Source organism: Manis javanica, chromosome X (genome assembly GCF_040802235.1).
Source record: "Manis javanica isolate MJ-LG chromosome X, MJ_LKY, whole genome shotgun sequence".
NCBI classification, from domain to species: Eukaryota; Metazoa; Chordata; class Mammalia; order Pholidota; family Manidae; genus Manis; species Manis javanica.
Window position 1 is genome coordinate 16,732,213 of NC_133174.1, and position 25,944 is coordinate 16,758,156.

The 25,944-nt window shown below is 40.9% G+C and overlaps 1 long non-coding RNA gene across 1 annotated transcript in view; it reads right to left on the reverse strand.

The window, feature by feature from the left end:
- Window positions 1–25,944, reverse strand: part of LOC140847386 (uncharacterized) — a 609,000-nt gene that overhangs the window by 564,755 nt on the left and 18,301 nt on the right. The window contains exon 2 of the long non-coding RNA XR_012127366.1: window positions 14,803–14,879. This is a non-coding gene — a long non-coding RNA (uncharacterized lncRNA). The remainder of the gene's footprint in view (window positions 1–14,802; window positions 14,880–25,944) is intronic.

The window sequence follows — 25,944 nt, forward strand, 5'->3', positions numbered from 1 at the left end:
AAGTTAGACAGTAAAATACTAAAGAAGCTAACCTTGAACCTTTGGTAACCATGAATCTAAAGCCTGCAATGCCAATAAGTACTTATCTTTCAATAGTCATCCTAAATGTAAATGGACTGAATGCACCAGTCAAAAGACACAGAGTAATAGGATGGATAAAAAAGCAAAACCCATCTATATGCTGCTTACAAGAAACTCACCTCAAACCCAAAGACATGCACAGACTAAAAGTCAAGGGATGGAAAAACATATTTCAGGCAAACAACAGAGAGAAAAAAAGCAGGTGTTGCAATACTAGTATCAGACAAAATACACTTCAAAACAAAGAAAGTAACAAGAGATAAAGAAGGACATTACATAATGATAAAGGGCTCAGTCCAACAAGAGGATATAACCATTATAAATATATATGCACCCCACGTAGGAGCACCAGCATATGTGAAACAAATACTAACAGAACTAATGGAGGAAATAGAATGCAATGCATTCATTTTAGGAGACTTCAACATGCCACGCACTCTAAAGCATAGATCCACCGGACAGGAAATAAGTAAGGACATAGAGGCACTGAACAACACACTAGAACAGATGGACCTAATAGACATGTATAGAACTCTACATCCAAAAGCAACAGTATACACATTCTTCACAAGTACACATGGAACATTCTCCAGAATAGACCACATACTAGGCCACAAAAAAAAGCCTCAGTAAATTCAAAAAGATTGAAATCGTACCAACCAACTTTTCAGACCACAAAGGCATAAAACTAGAAATAAATTGTACAAAGAAAGCAAAAAGGCTCACAAACATATGGAGGCTGAAAAATATGCTCCTAAATAATCAGTGGATCAACGATCAAATTAAAATGGAGATCCAGCAATATATGGAAACAAATGACAACAACAACACAAAGCCCCAACTTCTGTGGGACGCAGCAAAAGCAGTCTTAAGAGGAAAGTATATACAATCCAGGCATATTTAAGAAGGAAGAACAATCCCAAATGAATAGTCTAACATCACAATTATCGAAATTGGAAAAAGAAGAACAAAGGAGGCCTAAAGTCAGCAGAAGGAGAGACATAATAAAGATCAGGGAAGAAATAAACAAAATTGAGAAGAATAAAACAATAGAAAAAATCAATGAAACCAAGAGCTGGTTCTTCGAGAAAATAAACAAAATAGATAAGCATCTAGCCAAAATTATTAAGAGAAAAAGAGAATCAACACACATCAACAGAATCAGAAACAAGAATGGAAAAATCACGACAGACTCCACAGAAATACAAAGAATTATTAAAGACTACTATGAAAACCTATATGCTAACAAGCCGGAAAACCTAGAAGAAATGGACAACTTTCTATAAAAATACAACCTTCCAAGACTGACCAAGGAAGAAACACAAAAGTTAAACAAACCAATTACAAGCAAAGAAATTGAAGCGGTAATCAAAAAACTACCCAAGAACAAAACCCCCGGGCCACATGGATTTACCTCGGAATTTTATCAGACATACAAAGAAGACATAATACCCATTCTCCTTAAAGTTTTCCAAAAAATAGAAGAGGAGAGAATACTCCCAAACTCATTCTATGAAGCCAACATCACCCTAATACCAAAACCAGGCAAAGACCCCACCAAAAAAGAAAATTACAGACCAATATTCCTGATGAACATAGATGCAAAAATACTCAATCAAATATTAGCAAACTGAATTCAAAAATATATCAAAAGGATCATACACCACGACCAAGTGGGATTCATCCCAGGGATGCAAGGATGGTACAACATTCGAAAATCCATCAACATCATCCACCACATCAACAAAAAGAAGGACAAAAACCACATGATCATCTCCATAGATGCTGAAAAAGCATTTGACAAAATTCAACATTCATTCATGATAAAAACTCTCAGCAAAATGGGAATAGAGGCCAAGTACCTCAACATAATAAAGGCCATATATGATAAACCCACAGCTAACATCATACTGAACAGCGAGAAGCTGAAAGCTTTTCCTCTGCAATCGGGAAGAAGACAGGGATGCCCACTCTCCCCACTGTTATTCAACATAGTACTAGAGGTCCTAGCCATGGCGATTAGACAAAACAAAGAAATACAAGGAGTCCAGATTGGTAAAGAAGAAGTTAAACTGTCATTATTTGCAGATGACATGATATTGTACATAAAAAACCCTAAAGACTCCACTCCAAAACTACTAGAACTGGCATTGGAATACAGCAAAGTTGCAGGATACAAAATTAACACACAGATACCTGTGGCTTTCCTATACATCAACAATGAACCAATAGAAAGAGAAATCAGGAAAGCAATTCTATTCACAATTGCATCAAAAAGAAAAAAGTACCTAGGAATAAACCTAACCAAGGAAGTGAAAGACCCATACCCTGAAAACTGTAAGACACTCTGAAGAGAAATTAAAGAAGACACTAACAAATGGAAACTCATCCCATGCTCTTGGCTAGGAAGAATTAATATCATCAAAATGGCCATCCTGCCCAAAGCAATATACAGATTTGATGCAATCCCTATCAAATTACCAACAACATTCTTCAACGAACTGGAACAAATAGTTCAAAAATTCATATGGAAACACCAAAGACCCCAAATAGCCAAAGCAATCCTGAGAAAGAAGAATAAAGTCGGGGGAATCTTGCTCCCCAACTTCAAGCTCTACTACAAAGCCATAGTAATCAAGACAATTTGGTCCTCGCACAAGAACAGAGCCACAGACCAGTGGAACAGATTAGAGACTCCAGACATTAACCCAAACATATATGGTCAATTAATATATGATAAAGGAGCCATGGACATACAATGGGGAAATGACAGTCTCTTCAACAGATGGTGCTGGCAAAACTGGACAGCTATGTGTAAGAGAATGAAACTGGATCACTGTCTAACCCCATGCACAAAAATAAATTCGAAATGGATCAAAGACTTGAATGTAAGTCATGAAACCATAAAACTCTTAGAAAAAAACATAGGCAAAAATCTCTTGGACATAAACATTAGCAACTTCTTCATGAACTTATCTCCCCGGGCAAGGAAAACAAAAGCAAAAATGAACAAGTGGGACTACATCAAGCGGAAAAGCTTCTGTACAGCAAAGGACACCATCAATAGAACAAAAAGGTACCCTACCGTATGGGAGAATATATTCGTAAATGACAGATCCGATAAAGGCTTGACATCCAAAATATATAAAGAGCCCATGCACCTCAACAAACAAAAAGCAAATAATCCAATTAAAAAATGGGCAGAGGAGCTGAATAGGCAGTTCTCCAAAGAAGAAATTCAGATGGCCAACAGACACATGAAAAGATGCTCCACATCACTAGTTATCAGAGAAATGCAAATTAAAACCACAATGACATATCACTTCACACCAGTAAGGATGGCTACCATCCAAAAGACAAACAACAAGAAATGTTGGCGAGGTTGTGGAGAAAGGGGAACCCTCCTACACTGCTGGTGGGAATGTAAATTAGTTCACCATTGTGGAAAGCAGTATGGAGGTTCCTCAAAATGCTCAAAATAGACTTACCATTTGACCCAGGAATTCCACTTCTAGGAATTTACCCTAAGAATGCAGCAGCCCAGTTTGAAAAAGACAGATGCACCCCTATGTTTATCGCTGCACTATTTACAATAGCCAAGAAATGGAAGCAACCTAAGTGTCCATCAGTAGATGAATGGAGAAAGAAGAGGTGGTACATATACACAATGGAATATTATTCAGCCATAAGAAGAAAACAAATCCTACAATTTGCAACAACTTGGATGGAGCTAGAGGGTATTATGCTCAGTGAAATAAGCCAAGCGAAGAAAGACAAATACCAAATGATTTCACTCATATGTGGAGTATAAGAACAAAGAAAAAACTGAAGGAACAAAACAGCAGCAGAATCACAGAACACAAGAAGGGACTAATAGTTACCAAAGGGAAAGGGACTGGGGAGAATGGGAGGGTAGGGAGGGATAAGGGTGGGGAAGAAGAAAGAGAGTTTTATGATTAGCATGTATAATGTGGGTGGTGGGGGAAAGGGGAGGGCTGTGCAACACAGAGAAGACAAGTAGTGATTCTACAGCATCTTACTCCGCTGATGGACAGTGACTGTAATGGGGTTTGTGGGGGGTCTTGTTGAAGGCGAGAGCCTAGTAAACATAATGTTCTTCATGTAATTGTAGATCAATGATAATAAAAAATATATAAATAAATAAATTGCAATGTTTTGATTATGCTTAATTTTGTTTCATTTATTAAAAGTACAAAAAAGTCACTCTTGCCCTCACTGGAAAAACAAGAACTTTTTGAGAGCACAGTATGATCAAACACACTCTTTTAAAATTCATTTTAGTTCAAAATGTTATACTAAGTTCGGTTTATGTTGATGCTTGGTTTTTAAAGCTATAACAGCAAAAAAAAAAAAAAAAAAAGTCAGAGAAATCCCACAAAGATATATATAGGTCCAAATGGAAGAAGTAAGGGTAATGTAAAAGCCTAATATCTGCTGTAAAAAACTAATATATTTCTAACTTAATATCTATATTAACAATATGTTTAAAAAACAGATAATATTTATGAGCCCCTTAGCTAGGTACATGTAAACTTGAGTAAGTAGCAACTCCGTAAAAATGTAGACATGACTCATGGGACCACAGCCAAGGTGTTTTTTTCCCTCAGGATATATAAAAAGTGACCAAGTGATATACGGACTGGGCATGGGGCATCTGTGTCCATCTAGATAGTAAATACTAATACAGTTGCCATATTTTGGAAATAATATTTTACTGGATGCCTAGTTAAATCTGAATTTCAGCTAAACAACAAATACTATTTATGCCAATGGGGCATACTTGCACTAAAAAAATGTTTATTTGAAATTCAAATTTAACTGAGCATCCTGCATTTTATCTGGCAACATGAAATACTAGGAAAGCTTAATTTGTTTCTTCTCTGTTTTCCTTTTATTAACAAAAAGTAAATATAAATAGGAGTTCTAATATTTTTTCCTGCATGCCCAGCAATGGAGACCCCTTCTAAGGACCTACCACCAGAGTTTCCTGGACACACCATTACCCCCCTCAAACAGCTAATACAGCCAAATGCTAGTAAGAAAAACACCCCCATTCACTTAAGTTCCTTAAACTACTCCCTCCCCAAACCCCTAACTACACTATAACAATATCCCAGGCCAATGCTATGACTGACTGATGCAGAACCTTCACTTTTCTGGCCATTAAGTCTATTCAGGGGAAGAGAGAAAATGATAAAGGGAAAGAGGCTTGAGCCACACATACGGGTATGTGTGTTGCCTCACCCACCCCTGTCCCACTTCTGGCTTCCAGGGGTAACAGCAGTCATACTTCACCCTCGCCACCACCACCATGGCACCCAGGACGCCACTCAGCATCAAAAGAGATGACCTGATAGGCCTGCAGTGATTATGGCCTGAGGGGTTCAAGAGGACACAGGGTTGGAAGATGTGTCTTTGTGCATTTACACTGTACAATTCTGCAAGGTAAATTTAACATGACCAGAAAATTACTTATCATCACACTTCCCTGCATACTTTCAGTGAGACTGTCCAGCATCAGTGAAGCATGGTAAACAATGTCTGAGAGAATCACTGGAGGCCAGTATTGGTGGCCACATGATGGCTGATGCAGTGTCACAGGTAATAAAATAGCCAACACTGAATAAAGCATTCTAGGGAACTGCAGGGCAAGAAGATCTATGTTGTTCCAGTAGAGCCATGACACTGTGAGTCTCTCAGGGAGGTGGGGGGCTGGGGAGGCAAGGTGATATTATCCAGAAATGGTGTATTTGAGAATGAAGAACACTAATAGATGGCACCTAGACCTCAGCAAGAAGAGATGGTGACGGGACTACCTCACATGCACCCATGAATTGCTGTAATACGTTCTTCATCAAATTGCTTACACAGATAGAGGCCACACGCAAAATATTTGTCAGGGGGCCCCATACACTTTAGGGGCAGCCCTAGTACCAGGCACACTCAGAGTTCTCCTGTGCTGCTCAGATGTGCAATTTCAAAATGGGTGCACAGCCCCAGGACATTTTCATCCTCCACACCATAAGGGGTAACAATTACTGAGTGTCAACTCTGCACCTGGCCCTGTGCTTGAGGCTATGCGTACATTGTCTCATTTTATACTCACATTAAGCCATGAGAAATAAGTTGCTCTGTTTTACACCACTACATCTGAGAATAGTGTGTGAAGCAGCAATACATCATTGAAAGATGTTGAATTTTTTGTTTTATTCATTTCCCCTGAACTGCTGTGGAGCAGGCAGATCTCAGTCCTTTTCATCTCCCTTTTCGTACCGCAGAAATTGAGTCGTAGGAAGGAATGGGAGGCAGACTAGCAAGATCAGGCCAGTAGACTTGCCCCAAGGAGGTGCAAAGACTGCAGAACCAGAAGGAAAGGCCTTGACGTCCCAGGCTACATGCAAGGACCATCTTGCCTCACTAACAAACAGGAAGTTCTGAAGCGACCGACAGCCTGGGGCTCTGCAAGCCCTCAAACACACCATGCCCAGACCAGGAAAGCACGTCTTCCTTCCCTGGAGCCGGAGATGTAGTGCCCTGGTTGGGGTCATCTGGGATCTCTGTGATGCCCTTTGTACTACTGAGCAAACCTTCATTCTTGCTGCTTAATTCACACCATACACAGGTAAGAGAGTAACAGAGATGGGGTTTGGGCACTGAAAACACATCTAGGCCAGCAAACATGGCGTTGGGGACAGGTAGCATGAACAGCAAGTTCACTGCAAGTCTCCCCACTCACTCCAGCCAAAGATCTCAGCACCCCTTGCTGCCAGCCCCCTGCAGATAGAGAATGCAGGACAGAGCCTCTCCCCCCTCGTCGTCTGACCTCTACAAGACATCCCCGAAGGGCATCATTAGGGCTCCGTGCAGGGAAACAGGGATGGAGTTCACATCACACAAAGAACTCCAAGAGGCAGGAGAATATCAAGAACTTTATCTTCTCTCCTCCTTGCCAGTTAGTTTCTTACCTTTATTTCTGAGGTATGTTTTAATCCAGTAAGACATGGGTCATAGGGCGTGGAAGCCAATTTATAAAAATGTACATGTGTAGTGTGTGTGTGTGTGTGTGTGTGTGTGTGTACATGTGTGACAATGAGAGAGAGAGAATGAATGAATATAGACTAAGAGAGGAGTAGATATGTCACTGTCACTGTGGGTCTCCCTGTTCATTTCTCTACACACTGAATAGCTTGGGAGGAATCAGAAGATCTGAGGATGAAGCTGTGAATGAGCCCAACAAAAATCCTCGTAGAGCTTACTTTTGAATTGTAGAGAAAAAGTGCAAAAGCCAGGCAATGAGTAAAATACATAAATCATATGACACATGGTATGTCAGATAGTGATAAGTGACATGGAGAAAAATGAAGCAGGAAGTACAGGTCGGGTCTGGGGTCACATTTTTAAATAAGTTAATTAAAGAAGGCCTAAGTGGGGACATAGCATTTACAAAGTTATTTGCCTAAGGCAGCTCTCATAAAGCAGCTCATAGAAGTTAAGAGATGCTGTTTTGAAAGGTAGTTTCAGGTAAGGAGGAGAAGCATATTAATTAGGAATTGTATTTGGCTGCTAGGAAATAAAATGTAAGTGGTTTAAACAAGATGGAAGTTTGTCTTTCATTTACATCAAAGAAGAGTGGGGGCAGGCAGGTCAGAGGTCCGGGAGGCCTCTGTGCTGTCAGCAGGGATTGGGCTCCTCCCACCCTTCCGCTCCACCCCGCTGAGTTCCTGAGTTCATGGCCTCCATCTTCAGGCTTGCTTCAGCCAGGACAGTTGCTGAATCTCCAGCCATCACCCCTGGGTTCCAAGCGGAACTCTCCCTCCTACAGAGCCTTCTCAAGGTCCCACCCAGCATGGCTGGCCTACATCTCACTGGCCACCCGCGACTGTAAGAGAAGCTCAGAATGTATTTTAGCCAGAAAGTGACTTCTCATGATAACATTAAGTTTCTTTTTTTAAACTAAGGAAAAAGAATGGCAATTAGCCATGTGCCTCAGGAAAGGAGGGTGAGATGGAAGGAGTACTCCAGTACACAGAACGGCAGCTTTCTACATTAATGCAGTAGACAGTTCGGCCTCCCAGAGACCAGTACAGCAGCTGCAGGGCCCATGGTACCTTCGGAGGCCTGGGCTTAAAGCCTCTTGGGACAGAGCCTCCAGAAGCAAGCTCACTGACGCCCACATCACTTGGAGCGATGACCCACCCAGCTCTTATTTTGTCTTATTTCATCAAATCACTGTTCCTTAAGTTTTGAGGAACCATAAAGTTAATCTGGATCAAACGCCAAGCAACACTTGAATCCTCCCTCAGCCTTCCAAAAAGATTTCCACCCAGCAGTTCCAGCCAGAACCCTAGTAGTAATCTGGATTCCCCTTTCTCTAACAACACTCCCGTAGCTCAGCCAACCTCCCAAAAAGATCCAACTATATCCTTTGCCTTGTAACTGCTACCAGTTTCTGCAAGCTCCACCCATCCTTTCCCCAGTGGTGAACAGCCCATAACTGGTCTGTCTGGTTCTGCCCTTGTAACCCTACATTCCACTCACCACATAGCAGCCAGAATGTCCTTTTAATCATATAAACCCAGCCTCTTGCTTTCCTACTTAAAACTCTTTGGTGGGGTCTCTTCAACACATTGAGAGCAAAATCCAAACACCATGACCTGGCCACTCCCCATCTCTTTGCTTCTTTGTCCCTCCTCCCCTTTGCTTAGGCACTGCAGCCACACTGGCCTTTTTGTTACTTGGACACACCAAAGTCTTGCCCCCTTTTAGGGCTTTTATCTGCAATGCTCTTCCCTCCAAGGCCGGATCTTTCTTATTATTCAGATCTCCATGAAAATATCCCACTTCATCAGAAAGGCCTTCTCTGACTTACCCAGTCTAATGAAGGCCCATCCCTACTAGACACTTCCTAGAACATCACTCAACTGTCTTTAGAAGTTTATAACTACAGGCACACCTTGGAGATACTCGGGGTTCAGTTCCAGACTACTGCAATAAAGTGAATGTCACAATAAAGCAAGTCAAATGAAATTTTTGGTTCACCGGTGCATATGAAAGTTACGTTTGCACTGTACTATAGTCTATAAATGTGTAGTAGAATTATATCTTTAAAAAAACCCTGTACATACCTTAACTAAAAAATACTTTATTGCTAAAAAATGTTAACCATCATCTGAGTTTTCAGTGAGTCATAATCTGTTTGCTGGGGGAGGGTCTTGCCTCAATGTTGATGGCTGCTGACTGATCAGGGTGGTGGATGCTGAAGGCTGGGGTGGCTGTGGAAATTTCTTAAAATAAAACAACAAGGAAGTTTGCTGCATTGACTGCTTCTTCCTTTCATGAACAATTTCCCTCTAGCATGCAGTGCTATTTGATAGCATTTTATCCACTGTAGCATAACTTTCAAAATTAGGGTCAATCCTCTGAGACCCTGCCTTTGCTTTAGCAACTAAGTCTATGCAATATTCTAAGTGTTTTGTTATCACTTCAACAATCTTCACAACATCTTCACCAGGAGGAGAGTCCATCTCAAGAACCCACTTTCTTTGCTCATCAATAAGAAGCAACTCCTCATCCATTCAAGTTTGATCATGAGGTGGCAGCCATTCAGTCACATCTTTAGGCACCACTTCTAACTCCATTTCTTTTGCTATTTCCACCACATCTGCTGTTACTTCCTCCACTGAAGCCTTGAACCCCTTGAAGTCATCTCTAAGGGTTGGAATCACGTCTTCCAAACCTGTTAATGTTGGTATTTTGAGCTCTTCCCATGACAGTTTCCCATCTGCTGTTCAGTGGAGCCACCTGCATTAATGATCCCAGCCAGGTCTTCTGGGTAACTTGCTGCAGCTTCTGCATCAGCACTTGCTGCCCCACCTGCACTTTGATGTTATGGAGATGGCTTCTTTCCATAAACCTCATGAACCAGCCTCTGCTAGCTTCACACACTTTTCTTCTGCAGCTTCCACAGCTCTCTTAGTCTTCAGAGAACTGAAGAGACTTAGGGCCTTTCTCTGGATTAGGTTTTGGCTTAAGGGAAGGTTGTGGCTGATTTGATCTTGTATCCAGACCAATCAAACTTTCCCCATCTCAGCAATGAGGCTGTTTCACTTTCTTATCATGTGTGTGCTCACTGGAGCAGCACTTTTCATTTCCTTCAAGAATTTTTCCTTCGCATCCACAGCTTGGCTAACTGTCTAGCACAAGAGGTCTATCTTTCAGCCTATCTCAACTTTTGACATGTCTCCCTCACTAAGCTTAATCATTTCTAGCTTTTGATTTAAAGGGAAGAGATGTGTAACCCTTGCTTTCACTTCAACATTTACAGGCCATTCCTGAGTTATTAACTGGCCTAATTTTTACATTTTTTCAGCTCAAGGAATAGGGAGGGAGATGGAGGAACAGCCTGTCAGTGAAGCAGTCAGAACACACACAATATTTGTCGATTAAGGTCACCACCCTATATGGGCACAGTTATGGCACCCCAAAGCAGTTACAATAGTTACATCAAAGATCACTGATCTCAGATCACCTTAACAAGTATAATAATGATGAAACAGTTTAAAATATTGTGAGAATTACCAAAATGTGACATAGAGACATGAAGTCCCTATGTCAGGGAACAAACCCTGTTGGAAAAATGGCACCAATAGTCTTGCTCAATGCAGGGTGCCACAAACCTTCCACTTATAAAACACATGGTACCTGCAAAGCACAATAAAATGAGGTCTGCCTATAATTAAACTTAACACGCTCATACATTTCTTTCCTTGTTAATTATCACATTAATTTCCATGAAGGCAGAAACACTACTTCTTTTGTTGTCCCTAAATCCCCAGCACCACAGTGAGTGGCCCAAGGTAGTCCTTCCATGCTGCTGAATGATGTCGTTTGCATTGCCCTCACTCTCTTAGGCACCTTTCTCTGAACACCTCCAGTTTGCAATAAGCCCTCTCAAATAGGTCCAAGAAATATAACCCCATTCTTATAAGAAATACAATTCTTACAATGGTATCATTAGCAAAGAACAGCATGGAGCCCTTGGACACTATATAATGTCCCCTATCCTGGTTCCACGGCTGATGTAGTAAATGAGCCATTTTTGTTTATGGATTCATGGATCCATTTTGAGAATTTTCAGGGCCGGGGGGACCCCAGGTCAGAAATCACCTCCCCATATCATGCCATGTCATGATGTATGATCATGAGTCAAGGCCCCCACAGCCCAGCAACTGAAAGAGTCTCCCTAAAACCAGCTTGAGATGCACAGTATATACTGAGGCCATGTCAAAGCCAGAATGCTTACCACATAACCATTCTTCTGATTTTGATGGGGACTTTGTACTTTAAGAAATAATCTAGAAGATTTTAGACCTTTTATTGCATATTATTCCAATTTTTTGAGGTGACACAGAGACTTCTATGTATTCACAAAACATCATTGCCTTCCCTCTTGGGTATAGAGCTGGATTACAGTTAGGAGGGTGTGTCATTGAGTTCTGGCCAATGAAACATGGATGGAAGTGATCTACACCACATGATGAAAGGGGACTGGATCCCTGAATGACTAAGCAGCGCAGAGTCATCTGTATCCCCTACCTGAGTTGGAATGTGACATGAGTGAGAAATAAACTCTCATTGCACTAATAAGCCTCTGAGATTTTTTGAATGGTTTGTTATGACATTTATCCTACCCTGATTTATACAGAGGAATAAAATAAAGACCCTGTGATAATAATAATGTTAAATTTTCAAAGAGAAGACAATTCAACTTTCAGCAATCTCAGCCATTTTGAGCTGTTACAAATCATGTAGTTTTAACATCAGCGGGTGATGAGCAAAAAGCTAGCGGCTTCTTAGATGACATAAACATACTGCATTTGCTTTTCAAGTGCTGGAAACGTTTCTAACTAAAACATGAAAGAAATATTTTAACAGGCTGACTTGGGGAAAATGCTCCATGTGAAGGGACCAAAATGTTTTCCAAAAAGGGAACAATAGACTATGGCCCCAAAGCCCTGCCCAGGCTTTAATAGAGAGACATCCTAAGTGAAGTAAAATTGCTGGACTAACTGAAAGTTAAGGGAAATCTTCTTGTGAGGGTGGGATGCTATTCACTTATCACTTAATTTAAGATTTAGATTTCTAAAGTGATTTATTTCATTAAGGAAACTGTCCAAAGTCTTATCCTGACTTCCTTGGGATTCCTAGGATCAAACTGAATCACTCTTCTAAATGATCACCCTTCAAATATTTCTTGTTAACACTCTATATTCAGGCCAGTAGATCTTCTTAAGGATCAGGAAGCATTTTTCTGTGTAATTAAGTTTTTCCTACATTGACTTCCTCTCCTTATATTTAATAAGAATAATAGTAATTAATAATAGCATCTGCAGTGCACATTAGAATTTACAAAAATCCTTCATATCCATTATCAAGTTATACTACTTGATAATACACTAAGTAATCCATTTCTTTCTGTATTCCGCATGTGGCATTTGTATAATTATAATTTCCTGACTTCCTAATGTTTCCTGGACAACCACAGCCCTACTCACTAATTATATACAGCAGTTAGTATGCATTATAATATATGTTATTTGTAAAATATGGATATATTTTACCAGAAGAGCAGAAGTATCAATTCTCTCTAACAAAAATTAAATTGCAATTATTTTTTTAAATGCACTCACCACATTTCTACAGTTTCCTTTTTAAAATCCTTTGTTTCTCTGATCATTTTTGATATGTCTCATTTTCTTGTCCAGGAGTATCATTTCCAGCTTTCTGGCCTCTGGTTTGAAACCCATGGCCTGCGAATGTTTTAAATAAAGCAGAAGTATGGAAAAAATATGAAATGAATACAGATGCAAAGATTATCTTTGGTGGTATGATTGCTTTCTGATTTACGTTCATTTGTGTTTTCCAAGTTTTCATTTTATATGTAGAGAAAAAGTAAAAAATAAATAAACATAAATCACTTCTTAGCCACTTTAACCACTTAGCTTAGCATAAAATTACACATAAATTATTGGTTTTGGTCCATTTTGGTCTTAAATTTCTTGTTCTCAACTTCGTATTGAAAAGGAGTGATACAGCAAAATGCACTGGATCGAACAGAATTCCTTCTCCTCCAAAGAAGACTGTGTAGAAATGAACATCTTTTGGAGGCACCTGCTTCCTTTCAATGGGGATGACAGATAAAGTTTGGTTGAGAGATATGCCAATCATGTCATGAGGCAAATGGATTAACTTTCTAATATTTCTTTCCTGACAATAAATCTCAAGTTTTACTCCTTTTTCTAGCAAAATAGTTTTAGAAATATCTTTTGCTCAATAGAGATGATGCATTTTACTACTATTTAGAGCAAACCATTGATCCCTATCACTGTGTCATTAGGTAGGCCTCTCAAATCATCCTGGCATCTGCCCTCAGCCTCAGATAAATCACTGACACAGCCGTAAAAGAAAAGGGAGATGCCAACTGGAACCAGGGAACCAAGAGGAAAATGTTTTGTGGTATCTCTATTTATGGCATTTCCTTTCTCTTAAGGACTTTGAGTAATCTAATTTACTTTACAATTTCCTTTTGAGAACTTCTCTCATGAAATATATTTTAGCATAGTACATGTTTTCCCAGGAGGTATTTTTGAGTTCTTAAAAAATTCTATACATATTTCTGAAATAATAGATCAAGCAATGATAAACAAAATGTATGAACTTTATGTATAGGTGTATATACACATACACACACATCAGTGTTTATTGATTCAATTGTAAAGTTCCCATCTTAAAAAAATAAGCAAGTCTCCAACATAAAAATTCTCATCTACTTTGTTTATATTTGTTTTATTATCATGGAGGCCTGGGTGAAAATCTTTAAATGTAGATGAACTCCCATCAAGCTCCTTAGGATTATCTCTCAACTGCTAGAGACTTCCTTCCTGGGCAAGGTAAATTTGTCTCCCGTTTCTCCCACCTTACAGCACAGGGATTTTCTCTCCTGAGACCAGGAAAACACTACACTTGAGGGAGCTTTCTTGGCACAAAAGACAAGAATCAGGAAAGGTGCTGGCCTCAAACCAGTTCCCAGGATTAGGTAGTCATGTCAAGGCTGGCCCAGGACCTATAGTTGTCTCTGTTCCTAATCATGGCGATTCAGGGCTACCGATAACTGCTATCCTGCCTTGAGAAAGAATCTGGCTATAGCAAAACAGGATTAATGATCTGTTTAGAACCTCATTCTAAAAATTTCACTTCAATACAATTATTTTCTGTTCTAATATCTCCACAGAATCCTATGTAACTTTATTTCCAGCCACATAAAGAAAGACAGTAAAGAGAAGATGGAATCAAAACAAGTGTTATCCACAAATTAGAAAAGAACCAAACTTCTGATTAGTAAAGGGAAAATTCCTATTGCAGTGGTATTTGAACTAGGGTAGGATAAACTACTATAATAAACAGTCTACAAAATATATAACAGTTCAAACACAATAGAAGTTTTTTTCTTGCTCATATAATAGTCCAAAGTGTTTCCTGGTCATGGTTGGCTCCTCCTCCTATGTGGCAATTCAGAGATTCAGATTCCTTCTCACCTGTGGCTCTGGAATCGCAGGCCCTCATAGTTAATCTGCAATCAGCTGATAAGGAGAGCATGATGGAACAGCCTAAAGGAGAAAGTAGCAAGTATCTTCTACTCACATTCCATTGGTGAGAACTAGTCACATGACCTCACTCAACTGCAAGGGAGGCTGGGAAATGTAGTCAAGCTGTGTGCTCTAGAAGAAAAGGAAAAATAATTTGGTAAACAGCAATCTCTGCTATAAGTGGTCTGCATCTACCTGTTTTATTTATTCTTCAATCCCTAACTTCTTTTGCTCAGTACCTAACATGATAGACCTTCGATAAAATGTTAAATGAATGTTGCAAGTCAAGAAGTGAATCACTGTGATATTTTGTTATATTACTTACATTTTATATATAGTATAGTTTGTATATATATAGTATAACTATATATATAGTTATATATATAGTTTACATATAGTATATTATAAAATTTTATATATTTAATGAAATATCTAATTAATATTGATTTAATACTAAGCAAGTCTAAAACTCAGTCTTCCCTATTTTAAAATTCTGATCTCATATTTGATTCAGTCTTTCTCCCATCCAGGCTGACCAGTGGCTCCAGAAACTTGCAGTGGAAGTCCGACCAAAGGGAGGGGGCTGATCTCTCACACACTGCTCTTCTCTCTACCCATACTCCTCAAGGTTGACGTGGTGGGGAGGAGGGAGAAGATAAAGAATTTTTTTCATGTCTCCCCTCTGCTTTGTTGGTTATAACTGTAGCTTTCTTACGTGGTGTGGTGAGGTAATCATCCCTTTTCCACTGGTGACACTGTTGTCCTGTGTAACTCTGACCTCCCTGGCTTTCCTCTGTGAGGCAGGAATTAAAAGTGCTGGCTCTTTGCAGGGAGAGAGCACATTGGCTCTTCAGTAGGAGGCCTCTCCTGAACAGTGCCCTGGAGGGGAAGATCCAGATGAAGCTGGCTTCTTTCTCACCCCTCCTCAGCCCTCTCCCCATGGTGCTCGTGGGGCTCCCTTACCAGTCTGGCAGCCCTCTTGGAGGGTACAACCATGAGAGTTTATGTTCTAGCCATATGCCACGGTGTCCTCTCAGGCAAAGGAAACCCCCACACTCTTGTCATGCCAAAATCTTAGAATGCAGCCAACACCTGGCACTTTGCTGCTCAGTTATGACTCCTCAACCCAGCCGTTACCCTGTCCCCAGAATCATCAGCTCAGAGACTCAGGTGCTTTACTGGCCTGGTGGCTCAGCAATCTTGGTGCAGGAGATAAGCTTCTCTCAGATTTGCAGTGGGGAGGTTGCAGCATTTCTGCCACCCTCAGTCTTACAGAAGCAGACAAGCTGAATGCCCCATAGAGAGGGGAGGGGAATGGGATGGTTGCCACTCCACGCATCTCTATCCCCTCCCAAAGATGCACTCACCTCCTATAGCCACATTTTACTTAATGGAGGGGGAAGCAAGCAAATAGAGATGGGGGAGGCAGCTGTTCCTAAGGCTTAGTAATTCTCTGAAGCTAAAACATAGGGGACTTGGTGCCTTTTGTTCTCAGATGTGAGCTCGAGTCAAAATTCCAGGAAAAAGCCTGCTTTGCACTTCACACCATAACTCTGAAATGATTTCTTTGTCAAAGGAAGCTTTGACATTTTGGAGCACTGAACTTGATTTCTGGCTGCCCGATCTGTGGGATATCTCCAAGGGAAAGATAGCAGTCCCTTATCAAAAAACGTTAACTATTCTATAGAGATAATTCCTACCATCCCATCCAGGACAATTGCTGACCTTTGGACATACAGCCCTGCACAAAGCAAAACCTAGAGCATTTTTACTCTTGATGTTTTATCTCGGATAAACATAGAAATCACTGTGTGTATTCCATGTAACAGATGCTTAGAAAATATCATTGTATTGAGTGAAATTATTTGAAAGAAATGAGGCTTTTAATTGCTCCAAAATATAATTTGACTATGAACCCTCCCCCTAGTTCCTTGTGAAGATACTTGCTTAAAAAATGTATGGCAACTTTGCTCCAAAATCAGGTCTGGGAAACCCCAAAAGAGGCCCAAAATTTGAGGTTTTAATCAGAAATTCCTTTGGGAATGCCCATTTTGTACAGTAATATGGAATGGGCTATAGAAACACACCCTTCCCACACACATACACACACTATATATATATAAGTCTATATATTAACAATAGTTCTCTAAGTAGTGGAATTCTGTTATTTTAAATTTTTCTTGGTACTGTTGTATATCTTACAAATTTCTACAAATATATATGCATAACAAGATGGATGATTATAACATTTATTAAATTGTTATATCTTCCAGTCACTGTAATACACTTCCTTACGTATACCTTCTTTAAACCTCAAAACAGGACAATAAAGTAGGAACTATGATTAACCTTATTTTATAGATGGGAAAACTACAATTGAGAGATTTTTCATTGCACAGCTGGAAAGACAGAACTGCTAACAGGTGCAAAGTCAACATAAGAGTCTGTGTCTATCTGCATCTACACTTGTATTCTTTCCACTGCACCATGTGACATAACTGATGTGAGAGGACCTGAGTTGGACCACAGATCAAAAGTGGCTCAACCATGATCAGGATGTGCAGGTTTATTCTCATGCGGTAGGATGTAAAATGGTGCTTTCCATCTGAAGGCAGAATAAGAGATAGGCAGAGGGGACACAAACTAAGTGTCTCAAAAGTTGGCTTTGTTCCCACAACAAAGCATATAAAGCAATGTGCAGCTTTGGAAGATCAGCACTGTTTCCCCAAAGCCTGGCACAGTGCCTGGAATATGCTAGGTGCTGTCATAGGTTGCATTAATGGGCCCAGTTCTCTGCTCCTCCCAGAGCCACATCCTTTGGCATCTGGTTTTGCAGTTTCTCCTGTTAAAGAGGCAGAATCTATTTTCCTGCCTCTGGGCTTTGAGTTTGGCTATGTGACTTGCTTTGGCCAATGTCTTGGAGGGCATGCCCAAAGCTTGGAAAGTACTTGAAAATGAGGCTTATCTTCTTGTACCTGTGCTATTGCTGTGAGAGGTATGCACCTGGACTTGCTCTCTGGAAGTGTATTACAGTGACTGGCAGATATAAGGGAGATGAATGACTTCTCTTTTAAATAGGTACACACTCAAGACTTACACTAAAGCACAGCTGTGGACAGGAAGCCAGCAATTTAGGAAAACCTCTCCTATTCAGAGGTCCAACTCACAGCAACCTCAGCCAATTGCAACCCAGGGGACCCCAAAATTAGTTTAAAGGACTTTGTGCAGCACAGATAGCCCCAAAGAGCTATGAACTTAATAATAATAGAAACATGTAGAGATACTACCAGTCTCCTCCAGATGATCATGTGTGTGTAAAACAGCAGTTGTTTTTGAAAGAACACACTGATAGCTAAAGACAGTCTACCAGGGGCAAGGAACAAGAAATCAACAGAGCAGACAGAAGTGTTCAGACAGCAGCTGGGTGAGGTGTGGACATTCCATGAACAGATCATCTCAGTCCTCCATGTTTCAATAGCCCCTAAAGACATCACTGCATGGTGGCACAATAAAAAAAACTAATTATTAGAATAAGAAAGGACACTGGAGGTCATTAGAGGTCACCTAGACTCCTCTTTATTTTACAATTGAGTTAATGAAGTGACAAAACTATTGCTGCTTATAATGACAATCCCTAGTCATTACAAAGAAGCAATGATTATGTCAAAAAACTATGCTTAAGAAGGCTTCAAAAAAGTAAAAATAAGTGGTATTTACACATAGAAACTTGATATTTTCTAAAAAATGTTCTTTTGTGAAGTATCTTATTCTCTCATGAGGTCAAATACATTGTTTATTATGGTAAAACCTAGTAATCATATTAGTAGAGGCCATCCATCTTTTTCAAAGTCTGCCATCTCTTTCCATCTTCACATCCTTCCAATGAAATTGCCAGAATATGCATTTGGTACAATTAAGCATCAGAATAAGGTAGCCATTGACATAAGAATACTACAAAACCACCTCAAACTAAATAGCTTTAATCAAGTCATTATACTGTCACACATCCATGTGCTGGTTGAGGGGCAGATGATTTAGGATGGGTTCTGCTGGGCAGCTCCACTGTCTCAGCTGTAGATTGGCTGATCTGGCTTGGACTTGGCTGTGGTGGTACACCTCTGCTCCATCTGTTTGTCATCCTCCTCCAGGGACCAGAGAGCAAGCCCAGGTGCATACCTCTCACAGCAATAGCACAGGTACAAGAAGATAAGCCTCATTTTCAAGTACTTTCCAAGCTTTGGGCATGCCCTCCAAGACATTGGCCAAAGCAAGTCACATAGCCAAACTCAAAGCCCAGAGGCAGGAAAATAGATTCTGCCTCTTTAACAGGAGAAACTGCAAAACCAGATGCCAAAGGATGTGGCTCTGGGAGGAGCAGAGAACTGGGCCCATTAATGCAACCTATGACAGCACCTAGCATATTCCAGGCACTGTGCCAGGCATTGGGGAAACAGTGCTGATCATGACAGAGGCTGGCCTCCAGGGGCTTAGAGTCAAAAACTGATGATTAAATATCCACTTCCATGAAATCCATGGCTAAAATTGCAAAATTTAATAGCAAAGGTAAATCTGCTACCCTCATCATATTTTGTATTTCTGGAAGGAAGAAGTGCTTTGGGAGACTATTATGAACATGATTTTGAACTCTTTTTCCCACTGCTCCCCTTCTATTGTGATGCATTATCAAGATGGTCTCATGTGATATGTTCTTCCAAGCAAATAATTCTATTTATTTAGAGAACCAATGAAATAGCCCTTCTCCACTCTCTTGGAAATGGGTCTGTGTGAGAATCTGTGGTTAGGATGGAAAAACCCTCACTTTAAGAAGCTTAAGATCTGCATTCCAGGATTTCACCCCTTACCAGCATTCTGCTCGCATCACAAAGTTTTGCTTAATTATAAAACATTTTTGCTGAGAGCCATCTATGTACCAGGCCCAGCGATCAGGGTTTTTCCATCTTGATTCATCTAATCCTCATGATAATATTGTGAGTAAAACTAATACAAGATTTATTCCATATTCAACAAATGGTTATTAAAGCACTAATTATATGCCAGGCACTGGGTCTGCCAGATGAGAAATATATATATTTCGCGCCCTCCAAAAGCTCATTTGCTATTAAAAGAGACAGACCTGTACACAATACAGGTAAATATAATGAGGTAAGAGCCTTTATAAGAGACAGTGCCCTTTAAAACATTGTGCAAACATAAGGTATTATAATTAAGCATAGCTGTAGGTCTCAAAGACCTCAGCCTGTTTTCAGACGTGTCTAATTTACTACAAGGAAATCTGTGATACTGGGACAACTTGAAGCCAATGGAGGAACCCTGGCCCAAAACCATATGCCACTACCATTTCCTTTTTTCTAAGAAAATCTGGTTAAAAGGAAAAAAAAAAGATGATGCCTGCCAGCCCAGCAGATAAGTGAAAATCTTTGGGGATTCAAGTTCGAAGACTGAAAAAAATATACGTGCCCAGGACAGGGAATAAGAAAAGAGGAGTAAAAATTTCAAAAATCCCCTAGGTTGAGGAAACTCAGGGCATAAACCTAAAAAATGAAAGGAGAGCATGGAGTGACCTGATCTGGGCATCTGGGCATCAGTTCTCATTGCCTTGATGTGGAATCACTGCCTGTGAGTTCCAGACAAAACGAACTGTTTCTCTACTTCTTTCCTTCCTTCCCCGAATCTTTCCTAAAGTAAAGCATGCTAATTGCTGGAAGGGACGTGACAGTATCAGCCGCTGAATCAGCTTATCTTATCAAAAGCTTGCACTGACAAATAGAAAATGTTTTTAATAAAGCACATACACTTAGACATAAAAGGAGTTATTTATCACACATTTTAAATCCCCATAAAGCCCAATCACTGATGATTAGAGATGTTACTTAGAATATCAGTACCACAATCTCAGCACTGCTTTCATTAAATGACTTTGCCAAAGTTATGAAATCTTCATAATTCCATGAAAAACCAGGTGCCTCTAACAATACCATGTATAATTAAGCACATATTGCTGTGCAGTTGGAAAATTCCATTGTCACCTGCATCGGCCTCACAGGTCAATTTGCATACATGGATCAAAGGGAAACTTACAGCTTGCTGGTTCATTTAAAAGTGAACCAGGATGATTTTAAGACCTTATTCAATCCCTCAAATTAATGAGAATAAGAATGTTTTGACTTGTAAATAGCAAGGTATTTTATAAGGGATTATGCATTCATCTACTGCTCAAGTTTTCTGATGTGTTTGTTTTCATCCCTTGTCTCTCTCGAGCCTCAATATTCCTAAATCTTGTTCAAATTAATGATATATTTTAAAGTCAAAGTAAAATTATATTATTCCATTCAATTTAACATGCAGGGCTTCAGCAGGTCCTCTGGAAGTGCAGGAGTGCAGAAAGTATTGTTGACATGCAATAGAAACCAAAGCCCTCTCATCTTTATTTTCTGCAGCATCCTTCTGGCAGGAACTGAGCAAGGGACAAGGCCAGGCTAGGGAGTTCTTCACAGCCAGGGCAACGGGAAGGAATGGAAAGCTCAGATCAGGGTAAAGGACAAAGACCCCCGCACCTGTTGGTGACAGGATCACTGTGATTGTCCCTTACCTATTGTCTCTCAGCTCTTAGGCCACCTCTTTGGACTTGGAGCTGAGACTCTGCAAGCTCCCTTTCCCCAGCTCTTTTACTGGCTGGCTTCCTGACAGTTCTTCCAGTGGGGGCTGAACCTGGAAGATCTTGCAGAGAAAACTGGACCACAGGAAAACAGAAAGGGGCTGCCTGCTTCCTTCCCAGTTTCAGCATCACTCCAACGGCAGCCTCACCTCACACCCACAGAGGTGCCCATAGAGCCCAGGGAACAGTCACCTGTGCTCCCTCACTCTCAGGGCCATGCCATCCAAGCCATCAGAGGCCCCACAGAGCCACCCCCATGCTGGCCCCAGCACCGGCAACAGAGTACCTGCTCCGCAGAGGTCCAGGCACCAGGCTGGACATCCTCCTTTTCCAAGCTCCTGGGCTCTCAAGTACCACTTCTTCTCCTCCCACCCCAAGGTGGTAGCTGCTTCCTACAACTCTTCATCTCTGGCAGCCCAAGGCTTCCCTTTTGCTCTCTAGCCTTCCAACACCTGCCTAACCAATTCCTATATTAAATCCCTTCCATTTATGTTCCTAGTGCAGTTTCTCTTTTCTTATCTAGATCCTAACTGATTCTCACCAAGGCAGCAACTGTCAATGAAGGAAAAAAGTGGATTTTTCCATTGTTGGTGAGGAACTGGGGAAAGGATCAATATTTTACTTTTAGAAGCCATAGAGGTGATTCTGATAATATCACCATTTCCCACCATTAGTCTTTCTGCCTTTCTTCTTCCTTCAACTGTAATGTGGTTTCCAGGCCATCTTACCAGGGGGTACTGTGTACATCTAAAGGTGGCTCCAAAGGGATAGATCTAAGGGAGTGTTTAGGGAGTCCCTTTATCCAATTACCCCATAGGTCAATCCAACTTCTGCACAAGGGTCACCAGTGGGGATTTGTAATGACGCCAGACCACGTATGACCACACCTCCTCGCTATTCCTTTCCGAGGCTGCCCTCACCTGCCAGTCATGGGGGGGGCATCTGAGGTACCAGTCCTCTCAGGAATTAGAGGCCACACATGTAATCATGCCTATACTCTGGCATGAGGACAAGGTCACCCCCACAGAGGAGAACAGTAAACAGAACCTTAGCCCCAGGCTTAGGAAAAGGTTCCTAGCCCTTGATATCTAACAACCGCATCTGTTATTGCATTTTCAAAACTGGACTGAACACCTTCCACCCTGGCATAGATCAGAGCCCAGAAATGAATGCGAGCTAAAAGAATCATTTAGAAAACTAGACACTCTATAGTATTGCTTTTTACACATGAATGCCATAATTATGTTGTACTATCTGTACTGTATCTATATTTCTCCAGTGTTTTGGTTGTGTTTTATTTTGATTAAATATTAGCCAACGAATATTTCAAGAAATGCAGGAAGATGATTCCCTAAATAAATAACTTCAGTTTTAAAAGCTATCATTTCTAAAAATTATTAATGCAGTGAATTAAGGTGAGCCCTTTAAAACTAAGCTCAGGCAGATGTTGACTTCTGCATTTAGCTTCCCTTTCTGAGCATCACTGAGCCCCTCATGCCCAGAGCTCATATGACCTCAAGAAAATGAAACCAGTCTTCAGCTCAGTGATTTAGAGGCAGCTGGGTGGAGAGGGGGGCTGGGGGGGGGGAGTTGGGAATAAATGCTAATGGTTTTTCAAACCCAAAGCAAAATACAAGCCAGACAAAGTAAATATTTTTCTTCTGCTTTCAGGTGACATTTGTGTGGCAGGATAAGGCCTTACCCTGATAAATAATTTTTGGAGTTAACAGCCCCTGCTTCAGTTTACCTTTTGGTGGGGGAAAACACAGGAAATCACATAAAATGGAGTATAAGACAAATGTTTCAGAATGTTTCTATTTTATTTACCAGTTTCTTAGTCTAACTGCTCATCTTAGATTCTAGTCTTTACCCCCACCTAGTCTCCAACGTCTGACACATGTCTCCTTCACACATTTAGAGCTCTGCACATCAATATTTTCTCCATTACTTACCACTCTTCTCACCTCTTCTTCATTATATGCCCTTCAAGTAGGGATGGTATCATAAACCCTAACTTATAGGACAACATTCAGTGTAACAGCTCTTAAATCCACATCAAACAGGCAGAAAAAAATATTTTCGATAAATTTATCAGTTTAAATCCACTCATAGTTTCCCTGTCAATTGTTGGAAAGTTACATGACAAGTATATAAATGTAAGGATGCACATTTTTCTGACAATTGTTTTGTGATGTCTTTCATATTTCTTAAATCTGCCTCCCCAAATCCTTCAAGCTTATTTATAGAATGGGAATGAGGCTAGCGTTGACTGGTATAGCATGCCAGCTTGCGTTCAGGGTACATTCCTTGTTAATTTTTCTACTTGTTTGTATTTGCTGAGGACCTGCATAGGTCCTGAACATTTACTATATACTTTTATGTCCTGTTTATCTGCCTGAGTAATCATCAGTTTGAACTATAAGCCTCCAGCAATGTTTTCAACATTTTTTTGCCACTCCTAGCAATGTGCCACACACACACACACAGACACACACACACACAGACACACACACAGGCACAGATCCTTGGCATAGCAGATATAGCAGAGACTGCTGGCACCCTGTCCACATCCTCTTGTCATTCATTATTCTTTTACACACCTATGGCTTTCAAGGCAAGCCCCAGTGGCTTCCTTCCTGACAGCCCTCTCCAGCACAGGGGCATGCTCTGTCCACACACGGGGCAGGCTGGACAGGCCAGGAGTCAACACCTCCCCTAGTAGCTGTCAACCCATGAAGGATGGGAATGGGTTGGGTGGATACGGCTTCCTCACGCCTTAGGTGGAACACTGCTGAGGCACGTTGTACACCATCTCCCAGAGGCCCACAGCAGGGCTGAGGGTCAGCCACCCACAACAGTCATGCCTTCATTAACATGTGTCTGTACAGGCTTCCTTCCCTTCCCTGTCTCACTTTCCCTCCCCTGTCAGTGTTTCCTGGGATCACTCCCAAATAAACTACTTGCATCCATATCTCACCTCAAGGTCTGCTTATGAGGGACCCCATGTTAAAACCACTCCACAAATATTTTCTGATACACCTGGGTCTTTCTGCCCTACAAACTTGAGAAATGAAAGGTCTCATATTTGGGAGCAGGGGAATAAAAACGACCTTGGAGTTTTGTTTCTAAATACACCACCCATTCCTCCCCCATAGGAAATGCAGGCAGGCCCCAAAAGCATACTATATATTACTATTAATATACTCCCTTCTTAGCCATGGGCCAATGAACCATTTTGATAATGAAACATCTTGACTAAATTGGGGCCTGGCCCAGTGGAGTTGAGTCAAGTCAAGCCCTGTAACACAGACATTGATAATACTTCCTGGACAAAAGGTCCCAGCTCCTCAGCTCACTTCTCAATTCCTAGCCAGGAATTTACATAGAAGAGAAGTCTCTTCGAGAGAACAGTCCAAGATTCCAGCCCTTTCTGTATGGGGTTCAACGTTATTAAAACCATTTTGTAGTCCTGACCAAGGTCAGATAACCGAAAAGTGCATTGAGACCATGTAGGTGGCCGATAGTGACCACTTGACTGGATTTAGCACAAGGACCCAGGTTGGAAGAGGACAGTCACTTGGAGTCCTCTGGGAGGCTGGCCCTGGAATTTGTGTCCATCCACAGTCCGCTCCTGATTGAGCCTAGCACTGAGGGAAGAAGGGCTCACCGTTGCACTTACTCAACAAATATTATCAGGCTGCACGGGGCATTGAGAATTCAGTGGCAAACACAATCCTGTCGCTGCCTTTATGGAACTTAAGTAGAGTGTGGAAGACAGATATTTAACAAATAGGCAAATAGGTAGATACCTACAAAAGGCATATCTAAATGATATCAGGAGTTAGCATTTCAGGACAAAGGAGACATAAGGGGGTGGGCAGGAGGAAACAGCCTGGGTGAAGGCTCTGAGGCAGCAGGGAAGGTGGGATTTCCAGGGGACGGAAAGAAGGATGGTATGGCTGAGGTTAAAGAGAGAGAGAGAGAGAGAGAGAGAGAGAGAGAGAGAGAGAGAGAGACCTTATTAAAGGTTTTGCTCTTCAACCTAAGTACTAAAGGAAGCCACTGAGGTGGTCTTAGGCATGCAGAAGAACACGGGGCTTAGGAAGGATCCTCACCAATGTCAACCACACTACTGAAGCAGGCACATGAGTCAGAATCACAATTCTGTGGATTTCCCAAATTATAGTGTATGGTACACACACACACACACGCACACATATACACAGAGAGGGAAACAATTTAGAACATTATCTGACGCACTGACATATCAAAGTATGCAAGAAATATTAGCCATTGAGGAACTTTCCTGTTTGAATAGAAAAGCCCTCATTTCCTCAAGTGAAAACTGCAACTTGGGGTAAATCTTTACTAGTCCTAGCATTTTTCTAGAAATGCTTGTGCTTTCTTGATGGTCATTAATTAAATTAAAACTGTTGACTAATTTAACAGGGGTTCTCAAACCTAGCTGCTCTTTAGAAATACCTGGGGAGCTTTGAAAAATAATAATTCTTTGACATCCCT